Raw genomic sequence first — 14,005 nt, 5'->3', positions numbered from 1 at the left:
CAGGTTCCAATGTGTGATGTTCCCCTCTCTGTGTCCAGGTGTTATCATTATTCAACTCCCACTTATGAGGGAGAACATATGGTTTTTGGTTTTCTGTTCCTGTGTTAGTTTTCTGAGAATGATGGCTTCCAGCTTCGTCCATATACCTGTAAAGGACATGAACTCATCCTTTTTTATGGCTGCATAGTATTCCATGGTGTATATGTGCCACATTTTTCATTGATGGGCATTTGGGTTGGTTGAAGTCTTTTCTATTGTAAATAATCCTCCAATAAACATACATGTGCATGTGTCTTTATAGCAGAATGATTCATAATCCTTTCTGTATATGCAGTAATGGGATCTATGTGTCAAATGGTATTTCCGGTTCTTGATCTTTGAGGAATTGCCACACTGTCTTCCACAATGATTGAACAACTAATTTACACTCCTACCAACGTGTGACAGCATTTCTATTTCTCCACAGCCTTGCCAGCATTTGTTGTTTCCCAACTTTTTAAAAATTGCCATTCTGACTGGCCTGAGATGGTGTCTTACAGTGGTTTTGATTTGCATTTCTCTAATGATCAGTGATAATCAATTTTTTTCATAGGTTTTTTTGGCCACATAAATGCCTTCTTTTGAGAAGTGTCTGCTGATATACTTTGCTCACTTTTTGATGGGGTTGTTTGTTTTTTTTTCCTTGTAAATTTGTTTAAATTCCTTGTAGAGTCCAGATATGAGACCTTTGTCAGATGGGAAGATTGCAAAAATTTTCTCCCATTCTGTAGGTTGCCTGTTCACTTTAATTAGTTTATTTTGCTGTACAGAAACTTTTTAGTTTAATTAGATCCCCTTTGTCAATTCTGCTTTTGTTGCAATTGCTTTTGGTGTTTTAGTTATGAAGTGTTTGCCTATGCCTATGTCTTGAATGGTATTGCCCAGGTTTTCTTTCCTTTTCCTTCCTTCCTTCCTTCCTTCCTTCCTTCCTTCCTTCCTTCCTTCCTTCCTCTCTCTCTCTCTCTTTCTTTCTTTCTTTCTTTCTTTCTCTTTTTCTTTTTCTTTTTCTTTTTGAGACAGAGTCTCACTCTGTTGCCCAGGCACAGTGGTGCCATCTTGGCTCACTGTAACCTCTGCCCCCCAGATTCAAACAAATCCCCTGCTTCAGACTACTGAGTAGCTGGGATTACAGACACCTACCACTGCACCTGGCTAACTTTTGTATTTTTTAGTAGAGACAGTGCTTCACCATCTTGGCCAGGCTGGTCATGAACTCCTGACCTTGTGATCCACCCACTATGGTCTCCCAAAGTGCTGGGATTACAGGTGTGAGCCACTGTGCCCAGCTGCCTAGGTTTTCTTCTAGTGTTTCTATGATTTTGGATTTCACATTTAAGTCTTTAATCCATCTTGATTAATCAAGCAAGAGAAATAAATAAAGCATATTCAAATAGGAAGAAAGGAAGTCAAATTGTCTCTGGAGAAGACATGATTGTATATTTTGAAAACCCCATTGACTCAGCCCCCAAACTCCTTAAGCTGATAAGAAACTTCAGCAAAGTCTCAGAATACAAAATCAATGTGCAAAAATCACAGTCATTCCTATATACCAACAATAGACAAATAGAGAGCCAAATAATGAGTGAAATCCCATTCACAATTGCTACAAAGAGAATAAAATACCTAGGAATACAACATACAAGGGATGTGAAGGACTTCTTCAAGGAAAACTACAAACCACTCCTCAAGGAAATAAACGAGGACAGAAACAAATGGAAAAACATTCCATGCTCATGGATAGGAAGAATCAGTATCATGAAAATGGCCATACTGCCCGAAGTAATTTATAGATTTAATGCTATTCCCATCAAGTTACCATTGACTTTCTTCACAGAATTCGAAAAAAAAAATACTTTAAATTTCATATGCAACCAAAAAAGAGCCCATATAGCCAAGACAGTCCTAAGCAAAAAGAACAAAGCTGGAGGTATCATGCTATCTGACTTCAAACTATACTACAAGGCTACAGTAACCAAAATAGCATGGTGCTAGTACCAAAAACAGATATATAGACCAATGGAACAGAATAGAGACCTCAGAAATAACACCACACATCTACAACCATCTGATCTTTGGCAAACCTGACAAAAACAAGCAATCAGGGAATGATTCTCTATTTAATAAATGCTGCTGGGAAAACCGGCTAGCCATATGCAGAAAATAGAAACTGGATCCCTTTCTTACAGATTAGACTCACCTTTTTCAAATTCAAAATAGCTCCTCCAACTATCATCATCACATTCATTTTTCAACAAACAAAAAGAGGAGTAGATGGCATATATCTTTTCTATCATCATAATTGAGATATGAAAAACAATAGTTACCTTCTCAATCCATTGGTCAAAAACTTGTCACAGTAAAAAGGCTCAAGGAGGACTGAGGAAGGTAATCTTTAGGTAGGTATCCATAGCCTGGCTAATATTGAACTTCAGTTTCTGAGGAAAACTATCAACATTTATGTGGTAGACCACAAATAGTCTTTTCTCCATACACAGTGACAAAACTAACCTTTTTATGAGAAGTTATGATCCATTCATATAAGTTCTTTAAATTTGTGCAATTGTTATAGGAAATCAATATGTTAGCACAGCCAAAAATAATACTTCTTTTTAGAACAGGAATTCATTCTCCTTTCTTGTTCTAGTGAGTATTTGCTATGGTTTTTTGGCAGAATTACGTACTGGACTCAGAGAACAAAATAGGTATTACTTAAAATTTCTAAATTTATTTTATATGGAGCTGATGCTGTCAATATTAGTCATGTGTACTAACTTTCAGAACTTTTTACAAATGAAGGTCTTAAGAAAACTTTCCTCTAACCCGTACAACTTCAAGACCTTTAAGAAAAATTGACATGATAGAGAAGGTTATGGTGGAAAACTTGTAACTTAAAACCTGTAAGCCATCTGCCATATATAAACAGAACAAATATGAAATGAGTGTTATAAAATGTTGGAAAACCAGCAGCAAAGGATGGCAATCCCTGAAAGAAGAGAAGAAAAAAGACAATAGAAAGATGAGGCACGTAATGGTCTTGGCTTTCTCCTTGGCGGCATCCATTGACATTGATGCAGAAAGAGATAACTGAAGGTTCTCACAGAACTAAGGATAAGAGAAGTTGGAATTTCAAAAAGTTGCCAGCTGGAATTTGTAGAGAAGAAAAGCATAAAATAGAGAACTCTGCAGAGACAGCTACGAGAATCTAAATACAGATCTGCTGAGGCTTTGGCTTAATGCCTAGGATGAAACTATTCAAAATCAGGCAAAGTTTTATGACTAAGGAAACAACTATAATCAGGGAGCTTACGCTTAAAAGCTACAAGAGCTTAGACAAGGATAGGTGCCATATGAGTTAGAGTAAGCAGAGTGGAGAGACTTAACTGAAAAAAGCAGATTGGGAAGGAGAGTGAAACAAATCCTACTGTAAAGGCTACTCTAGACAGACTCAAATACAGTTTTTTTTTTTTAAGTCTCAAAAAGATTAAATTGATGCCTAAACAAAACTCAACACTTCTCAAAGGAGTTCAGCAAATCTATCCTGTCAACAATGTTCAGCATTCAATCAAAAAATTAACAGATGTGAGAAGGAGTGGAAAATATGACTCATGCAAGAAAAATGTCAGTGAATACAAAGAGACAATAAATTTCAGACATGATAAAATTTGCCGGCAAGGACTTTAAGTAGCCAGTATAAATAGGCTTAAAATTTTAAAGGAAAACACAAATACAATGAAAGAATAAGTAAAAATTATTTTAAATAGAATTTATATCGTTGAAAAATATAATATCTAAAAGAAATTTAGCAAAAAAACCTCCGGTAGAGAATAACAGCTGATTAGACATACAGATAAAAGAAAAAATATATGACCTTAAAGTCAGAGCATAAAAGCTATTGAAAGTGAAGTACAGTAAGTAAAAATGTTGAAGATACGTAGAGAAAGAAAAGGAGTGGAACTCAGTGATTTATGGGAAAATATCAAGCATACACACATGCCCATAATTTGAATCCAAATGGATGGAGAAAACAGAAATTTATTTGAAAAAATAATGGCGAAATGTTTATTCAAAGGTTTTAAAAATGTATATCCCAAATTCCAAGTAGCTGGGTTATCTCTAGCAGAAAAAAATCCAAGTAAAGCAAAACTAACCAAAGCTTACCATATAAAAATTACTGATACCCAATGATAAAGCAAAAATCTTAAAAGCAGTCAGATAAATGAAAAAAAAAAAAAGACTAGAAATACTGGAGATATAGGAGATGTCTTATTAGAAACCATGCAAGTACAAGCCAGAAGACAATAGAACATCTATAAATTGTTGAAAGAAAAATAAAAACCAAAAACTGTCTACTTAAAATTCAATATTCTAAGGCTGGGCGCAGTGGCTCACGCCTGCAATCCCAGCACTTAGGGAGGCCGAGGCAGGCAGATCAATAGGTCAGGAGATCGAGACCATCCTGGCTAACACGGTGAAACCTCGTCTCTACTAAAAATACAAAAACATTAGCTGGGCGCGGTGGTGTGCGCCTGTAGTTCCAGCTACTCAGGAGACTGAGGTAGGAGAATGGCGTGAACCTGGGAGGAGGAGCTTGTAGTGAGCCGAGATTACACCACTGCACTCCAACCTGGGGAGACAGAGTTAGACTCAGTCTCAAAAAAAAAAAAAAAAAAAAAAAAATTAATATCTAACAGAAATATTATTCAATTAAAAAATAAAAGTAAAAATACCTTCACACAAACAAAGGCCAAGAAAATGTATCAGGAGCAGATCTGAACTTGAAATTATTAAAGCATGTTTATTAGGGTAAACGAAAATTCAGAAATTCAGTTTTACATGAGAGAATGAGAAGGATCAGAAATTCAGTTGTTCTGTTCTCTTGCCTAATTTTAAAAACTTCTTTGAAAGATATTTAACTTCTAAAGCAAAAATGGAACAACATATTGTGTGTTTTATAACATATGTAGAAGTTAAATGTTTGATAATATTATTACAAAGGATGATAATGGCAGAGATCAAGGAGTGCTGTTTTAAGGTTCTTACTTTATACATGAAGTGGTAAAACATTATTTTAAAATACATGACAATATGTTAAGTTTCATATTGCATGTGTGGCTTATAGCAATGTCTAACAAAAATTTTTAAAAAGGTATAACTAATAAGTCAGTAGTAGAGATAAAATGGCATTCTAAATGTTATGGAATATACCAGAAGTCAGTATAAAAATGGTGCTGGGAAAATTGGCTAGCCATAAGTAGAAAGCTGAAACTGGATCCTTTCCTTACTCCTTATATGAGGATTAATTCAAGATGGATTAGAGACTTAAATGTTAGACCTAATACCATAAAAACCCTAGAAGAAAACCTAGGTAGTACCATTCAGGACATAGGCATGGGCAAGGACTTCATGTCTAAAACACCAAAAGCAATGGCAACAAAAGCCAAAATTGACAAATGGGATCTAATTAAACTAAAGAGCTTCTGCACAGCAAAAGAAACTACCATCAGAGTGAACAGGCAACCTACAGAATGGGAGAAAATTTTTGCAATCTACTCATCTGACAAAGGGCTAATATCCAGAATCTACAAAGAACTCAAACAAATATACAAGAAAAAAACAAACAACCCCATCCAAAAGTGGGCAAAGGATATGAACAGACATTTCTCAAAAGAAGACATTCATACAGCCAACAGACACATGAAAAAATGCTCATCATCACTCACCATCGGAGAAATGCAAATCAAAACCACAATGAGATACCATCTCACACCAGTTAGAATGGCAATCATTCAAAAGTCAGGAAACAACAGGTGTTGGAGAGGATGTGGAGAAATAGGAACACTTTTACACTGTTGGTGGGATTGTAAACTAGTTCAACCATTATGGAAAACAGTATGGCAATTCCTCAAGGATCTAGAACTAGATGTACCATATGACCCAGCCATCCCACTACTGGGTATATACCCAAAGGATTATAAATCATGCTGCTATAAAGACATATGCACACGTATGTTTATTGCGGCACTATTCACAATAGCAAAGACTTGGAATCAACCCAAATGTCCATCAGTGACAGACTGGATTAAGAAAATGTGGCACATATACACCATGGAATACTATGCAGCCATAAAAAAGGATGAGTTTGCGTCCTTTGTAGGGACATGGATGCAGCTGGAAACCATCGTTCTTAGCAAACTATCTCAAGAAGAGAAAACCAAACACCGCATGTTCTCACTCATAGGTGGGAACTGAACAATGAGATCACTTGGACTCGGGAAGGGGAACATCACACACTGGGGACTATCATGAGGAGGGGGGAGGGGGGAGGGATTGCATTGGGAGTTATACCTGATATAAATGATGAATTGATGGGTGCTGACGAGTTGATGGGTGCAGCACACCAACATGGCACAAGTATACATATGTAACAAACCTGCACGTTATGCACATGTACCCTAGAACTTAAAGTATAATAATAATAAAAAAAAAAATGAATGAATGAGGCTGGGCACGGTGGCTCACACTTGTAATCCCAGCACTTTGGGAGGCCGAGGTGGGCAGATCACCTGAGGTCAAGAGTTTGAGATGAACCTGGCCAACATGGTGAAACCCCTCTCTATTAAAATACAAAAATTAGCTGGGCATGGTGGCAAGCGCCTGTGATTGCAGCTACTTGGGAGGCTGAAACAGGAGAATTGCTTGAACCTGGGAGGCAGAGGTTGCAGTGAGTCAAGATCGTGCCACTGCACTCCAGCCTAGGTGGTGGCACAAAACTGTCTCAGAAAAAAAAAGAAGAAGAAGAAGAAAGGAAGGAAGGAAGGAAGGAAGGAAGGAAGGAAGGAAGGAAGGAAGGAAGGAAGGAAGGAAAGAAAGGAAAGGAAAGGAAAGGAAAGGAAAGGAAAGGAAAGGAAAGGAAAGGAAAGGAAAGGAAAGGAAAGGAAAGGGAAAAGAAAAGAAAGAAAGAAGAAAGAGAGAAAGAAAGAAAGAAAGAAAGAAAGAAAGAAAGAAAGAAAGAAAGAAAGAGAAAACATGGATGTGATCATTTGAAAATGAATTGCAAACCCCAGTGAGAATAAGCCCAGGATACAAATGTTTAAGTTACCCCAAAGTCATAAATTTTCAAGGACTTCTTTCCCTGAAAGTGACCATAATAAAGAATCAGGGAAAAACTTGGTTCTTTAGACTTTGCATGTAGTTTAAACTTTTGGATTTTCTTATAGACTTTAAATTATAAGGGTAGAATAATTTAATTTTAGATATTAATTACTCTGGACTAATTTTTTTGGAACTTTAATCTCTTCAGTTTTATTTCTCTCTGGGAATGTAATAATTAGATATTTATATGTTAATTTTTGAACATGTCCATATTCTTGCTATTGAATAATTGAAGTATCTTGATGTCATGATTTAATTTAATCACAGAGCCTCTGAAGAACTCTATTGAACAGTGTAACTGAACATAATTTAACAGGAGAAACAGCATATAGAGGGAATTTTGAGGCTTTGAAGTTAATGAATTAATGCACTGTTTTATTATAGTTCAAAGTCTTCTGTAAACAAACATAATGCCCACTAGTAGTTCTTAGGGGAAGCTACAGTAGAGAAGCAATTGTTATTGAGTTAAGGACTTGAAATTTATTTAAAATATGAATATCTCCAAAAGCAGCTCTGAGAAAAGACCTAGGTTCCACTAGTTTTGATTTGAGAAGTGATCCCAAGAGGTACAGTGCGAAAATGGGAAAAGTTAGACAATGGAAAGGAAAACTACAATAAAAGGTAAGAGGAAAAGGGGGATGCATTCATGAGATTCATAACTATGGGGAGAAAAGGACTGGATTCTAGTGTGGACCCCTTGAATAGTGTTTAATGCCCCTCAGGAGTTTCCCATTGAGTGAATGGGTAGCTGTGCTTCTTACTCACTGATTTGTGTCCCTCATTGGTTAGTGAGGATTCCTGAGGACATCAAATCTCCGGAATATTAGGGCTGCCTTGAGTGTAGTTGATAAAGATTCTTGTGCAGTTAGGTTGGGGCAAAAGTAATTGTAGTTTTGCCATTAAAAGTAAGTGCAAAAAAAAAAAAAGCCAATAAAAAAGCAATTACTTTTGCACTAACCTACCTAATAAATAAAATCTTAAGGAACAGTGACAGAGAGACAAGCTTTGGCAGCAAGTAGTTATCAAGGGACGTTCACCATAGATGAGGAGGCCCGTGTGGGCTGTGGAGCAAGCCATGAATACTGTCTGCTGTGGGGCCTCATGTGGCAAAAGGCTGAAATGATACATGGTCAATACCACACGCCAAGCAAGAGCCAATCGCCCAGATGACAATCAACTGAAAGTTTTAAATCAAAATTAAAAGAATAAAGAGTTGAAGAATATGAAGAAGGGAAACGTTCCCACCTGTCACCTTTTTAGGAGGGAGACTGTAGTTCTCAAAATTTATCTTCAGAATTACCAGGAATGTTTGTTAGAACACACATTGTTCTACGCCCTACTTAGAGCTTCTGATTTGTAGCCACAGATGAGCCCTGAGAATTTGCATGTAAAACATGTTGCTGTTGCTCCTTGTGCACGAACCAGTTTGACAATCTGTGAGCAAGGGTAACCCTCTAGTTTCTCACTCTCTCGTTTATTAACTCACAGTGGGAGGAGAAGAGAGGGTGAAGGAGACCTCTTACTTTCTGCTCTGTAGATCTCACTGTCTCACTTTCTAGATCTCTCTGCAGTCTGGTCAAACTTAGCAAGGAAGCTTTAGCAGACTCAGGGCAGAGACTCCAGTGTTGTCTATGACCAAATGAGGAAGCTGAATTCTATAATGCAAAAAAGAAAGCTATTGTTGCCCCAGACTTAAGCTGGGTTTTCTAAATAATAGCTTTTTCAGTAATGAAGGTCATGCTTTATATCTGTATGTCTGATTCTTGTGTCTTTCTTACAGATGTTTCCAACTTTGAAGGAGAAAAATCGGGGTGTTGTATATAGACATCTTGTGAAACCAACAAACAACAACCATTTTATGCAGAAGTTTTCTTATTTCAGTAGAAAATACATCCACACAATATTATGTATGAGGGCTTAAATAATTTGAATGAGAGAGAAGTAACAGTGTGCATGTAGTTTTACTATGAATACGGACACGCTTTCTGCCCAGAGGGGAGTGTAAACACTGATGACTTCTAAAAATTTCAAACATTCTCTATCATACACTTAAGATCTAAAGACGATTTGCTTTATGTAAAAAGAGAAAGAAAAGCATGAAATGAAATCCACTGGTAGAGTCAAGCTACTTTGATTTATACATAATGTTTCTTCAGACAACGGCACAGAAGCACTTTCATATTTCAATAATCTAATTTTGCATTATTTGAAAAGGAACAGGGCTATAGATAGACTTTTATTTGGCTTATGCCCTAGGATATTCAAATAGACTTTGAACTTCAAAAAGACTCTTTTACTAATTCCAATAACTTGTGGTATTTTCAGGGCTTGTTATGGTAATCAATGACATATTTTATTTTTATTACAAATTGACAAATTGTTAAGATAAATATTTTAAATTCTGAAAACCTGATTTTCTAAAGGTGCTTTTAAGCTCTTCTAAAAATGAATGAAAAATATAAGATGAGTTAAACCAGTTTTAGAGATTTATTGGATTCCATAAATGTGCTATTTGGTAGATAATTTGCATTTTCTTGCATTTTGGTTGTATTTTATCCAGTATTATTCCTCATTCCCAACTACTGTTTGTTGTTATTGACTTATAACACTTGAGTAATCCCAAGTTTGCTATACTTCTTGACATAAAAAACATACGTTTAAAGTTCTTATGCCAAATACAGAACATCATAAAACCAAAGGAGGGGAACACCCCAAAAAAGAGACAGTACTAATTTTAGGGCTATGGTTGTGTAACTTATCCCACCATTTCTAGATATGTTATTATAAAATGTCATTATTCTAGTTTTTGTTTGGCGAAATATTTTGATAGATCAGAAACTTTGTAAATAACGTGGATAGTTACCTACTTGATATTTATTTTCCCCTTTCTTCTAGATAACATAATCTTTATATTGTGGTGGCTGGCAGTACATCACAGTCAGAGAAATATATTGTGTCATGTGTTTTCATTTAGGGAGGATCAATGGAAGTTATCACTGGTGCTTTCTCGGCTGGGTGCGGTGGCTCATGCCTATAATCCCAGCACTTTGGGAGGCCGAAGGGGGTGAATTACGAGGTCAGGAGTTCAAGACTAGCCTGGCTAAGACGGTGAAACTTGTCTCTACTAAAAAAAGAAAAAAAAAATAACCAGGAGTGGTGGAGGGCACCTGTAATCCTGTAATCCCAGCTACTGGGGAAGCTGAGGCAGAGAATTGCTTGAACCTAGGGGTTGGAGGTTGCAGTGAGCCAAGATTGCGCCCCTGTACTCCAGCCTGGGCAACAGAGCAAGACTCGTCTCAAAAAAAAAAAAAAAAAAAGTTATTTCTCATGTGCCAGGTGTCATTTCCCCCTTCCTGCCTCTTCCTGTTTCCTTGCTGAAAGGTCTACAGAATTTCCACAGCCATTTTGAAGTCACAGGATGAGACTGAGGGTAGAAACTGTTTGATAATCATAATAGGGGAAGCTTATGATACTGAAGACATTATAGATCTGCCATCCCCAAACCGCCCTATCTTTTTATATGTTAGAAGAATACACTTGTATCTCCTTTGACCCTCTGGCCTTTTGGGTCTATGTTATAGCAGTTAAAGTTAATCCCTCACTGTTAAAAATAAACACAAAATGAACTTTGAAACAAACTTATTGCCTTCCCTTGTTGATATAAATGCAGCAGAACAAGTTTTTGATCAATGATAGTTGAATTTGATAAATCAGTGATATTTTATACCTTATTTCTCCTTGTGGTTAAGACTAGAAGTGGCAAATTAGATTAGGACATTTGGGCTGCTTAAAACCCTAGCAAACCTTAGTGGTCCACAGTCCTTTATATAGACTTGACCTAACTAGAAACATTTTTTTAGAAACTGAAATTGCCAGGTGCTTTGAGTGAGGGTATTGCATATCTTCCTCCCTAGTACCTCATTCTAGTAATATTTGATCCTTGGGAATGTCAGTCAATTTTCATGTCACATTTATCATGTCCTCTCCTGTGTCCTTGTCTCATACGTAGTCTGTGACCTACCGTAATCACTCCCTTGTAAACTTATTTAACTTCTTCACTCCCAACTGTCCCCCACTTACTCACCTGACAAACAAACGCTCGCTAAATCAAAGTCTTTTTTTTTTCTCTCATGGCCACTTTACAGTCAACCACAACAGAAGGAAAACATACTTCATGAATACTGCAAGCTCTCCCCAACATACCAACTACATATTGTTATTTCAATCACCCTTCTTCATTGCAAAATAATTATTTGACATTTCCTTCCCTCCCACAACCATCAAAGCTATTATAAATTTTTCACTTTCAACCATTGGTATTATTCATTTCCCTGAAGAAAATTTAGGTAATGCAAAAAGCACGTCCTCATGCTCCTACACTGTGAATCTTTTCCCAAACAGTCTGTCTTTCTCTGTCTTTCAACAGAGGAACTATTCATCTTCCAAAGATCAGTCTGTCCTTCTGTGAATTAGATCACATCAATTTTAAATTTAATTGATTTGTTACTATAATTATCCTTTTGGTCTTATAAATTATCTGCTTTTCATCTTTACTGGATTATTCCCATCAGCATAAAAGATGATCATATCTATAACTTTTATAAAACCCACTCCCTTGAATGCAGGCGCTTTGCAGCTACTGCAAAATTCTCTCTTTACTTTCAGAAAATGTTCTCCTTTAAAAGAGTTAATGATAGACGTGTTCTTTATTTTTTCACTTTCCTTTCTCTCTTGAATTGACTATAATCATAGTTTTATCACCAATAATTGGCAAAAGCTGGTCTTGGAAAGGTTAATAATTGCACACAAGCACTGAAATCTAGTGCTTAAATTATACTCCTCATCTTGTTTGCCCTCTCAGCAATGATAATATCATTGGTTTTCTCTCCAAACCCCATCCCTTCCTGAAAATCTTTATGCCAAGAAAGTCAGAGCAGTTTAAATGTTATGGGGCGTAATGGAAAGAAACTGGTTTTGCTCCCTGTGGGATATTGGTGCAGGGACCCTTGTACCTCGAAAAGGAAAAGCATTGGAGTTCAGCACAAGAAATCACTGCTAATATTGAATTCCTTTTCATTAATTCATAATGCTAAGGCTGATGGGGAGCACTCTGTTTCTGAGACCTCATTATTTCTTTATTCCCATATTCCATCTTCAGAAAAACCTGAGATCAGAGAGTAAGCAGTTCATTCACGGGAGGGGATGAAATAGGGAAGCTGCCCTTTACCAGTGCTGCTCAGTGCAACCTTGCAACATGAAAGCCCACAGTTTGGCTGAAAGTCTCTTCGTGGGTTTCCCAGCTGGAGCATGGCAAATAAGTAAGTTATGTAAGAAACCTACATCGGACATGAATGAGGAGCAGCAGCTCCTGAAGAGCAGCCATTTAGAATAGTTGTCACACTTTACCACTTATCATAATTTCCTGAGACGCTTTTCAAAATGCAGATTTCAAATCAGACTTCCTGAGAGTGCTGGTGAAAGCCAGGGTTCTGCACTTGTGATCTTTTCTTTTATGCGATTCTGATGCAGGTGGGGAACATGCACCATACACTCTAAAAACTACTAGGAACTCTTACATGGAAGAACTAGAACTGGGAGTGAGGATAAGAGATAAAAGACAGTGTTGGAAAAAAAAAAAAAGGCAGGACACTAATCTTGTTGAATAGGCGAACAGTCAGTAAGCATTTGCCACAAAATAGAAAGTGAGTGCCAGATGTGCAAGAACAATTTCTCCATGGATGCAGCATTTACATAGAGGGAGGAGCATCCTCAGCACACACTTGTCCTACTCCCTCAAGATTGTCTATCAGCAGGTATAATTACTATATATATGAAAGTCCATCTCCAAACACCTGAGGCCACTGGAAACAGCATGAATCAACTTTGCATCTTTCCTGCTTTCTTCCCTGGTTTCATGAAAAGTTGGGTTCAAAGACTTGATTATGTCTAGATGCCAACTGTATTTTCACCAGAAACCAAGAACTAGATCTGCTCCTTTGGAGTGTCAACAATAGTTAAATCAGATTGCCCAATATGTTCAAACTTTTTGGAACATTTTATTAATTGATTTCCAGTACACGTACTTCTCATTACAGGGTTCTCCTTCTCAGTCTTCTCCACTTGTTAACCTCAGATCCAAGGCTCAATCCTCTGACTTCATATTCATCTATACTTATTTCTAATGTGACCTAATTAAGCTCAGATTTATGACTTTAAGTGCAATTTATACATATTGATATTACCTGAACATACAACTTCGGGCTTTCATGTTCTTCAGTTGAATACTTGACATTTCCATTGATAATTATATTTAAGTTAACATGCTAAAATTTAATTTCACCCAATCCCAAAATGTGTTCCTTCTTCAAAGCAGTAAATGGCACACCCATATACCTAACTGTTTCCTTCAGATTCCTTAAGATCATTTTTTAACTCTCGCACTCACATGCTAGTCCTCAGTGATACTCACAGAAGTACTTTTAAAATATATTCCAAACGTGACCACTTCTTTATAACTCCACCATTAAGACTATATTTTAAGCTACCACTATCTCTTACTTGAACACTAAAATAGTCTTTAAACTATTCATTTGTTTTTTTAAAAAAATCAGAATGTGCTACTCCATATACTAAACACTTCGATAGCTTCCCCTTACACTTAGAATGGAAATCCAAATATTTACCTAGGTCCACAGGGCTCCATGTGATCTGCCCCAAGGCTACCTCTACAAGCTCATTATCTGCCACTCTGCTCTAAATTCATGCTCATCACACTAGCCATCTTGCTTTTCCTACAGAAAGCCAAGTAAGTTTC

At 36.8% G+C, this 14,005-nt stretch overlaps 1 protein-coding gene across 3 annotated transcripts in view; it reads right to left on the bottom strand.

Moving 5' to 3' along the window:
* The window catches only part of FSTL5 (follistatin like 5), a 1,059,117-nt gene that overhangs the window by 194,781 nt on the left and 850,331 nt on the right, over nucleotides 1-14,005 (bottom strand). The window lies entirely within an intron of this gene.

Source organism: Piliocolobus tephrosceles, chromosome 3 (assembly GCF_002776525.5).
Source record: "Piliocolobus tephrosceles isolate RC106 chromosome 3, ASM277652v3, whole genome shotgun sequence".
Lineage (NCBI taxonomy): Eukaryota > Metazoa > Chordata > Mammalia > Primates > Cercopithecidae > Piliocolobus > Piliocolobus tephrosceles.
Note: the sequence above shows the minus strand (reverse complement) of the source record. Positions and strands in the feature narration are given on the sequence as shown.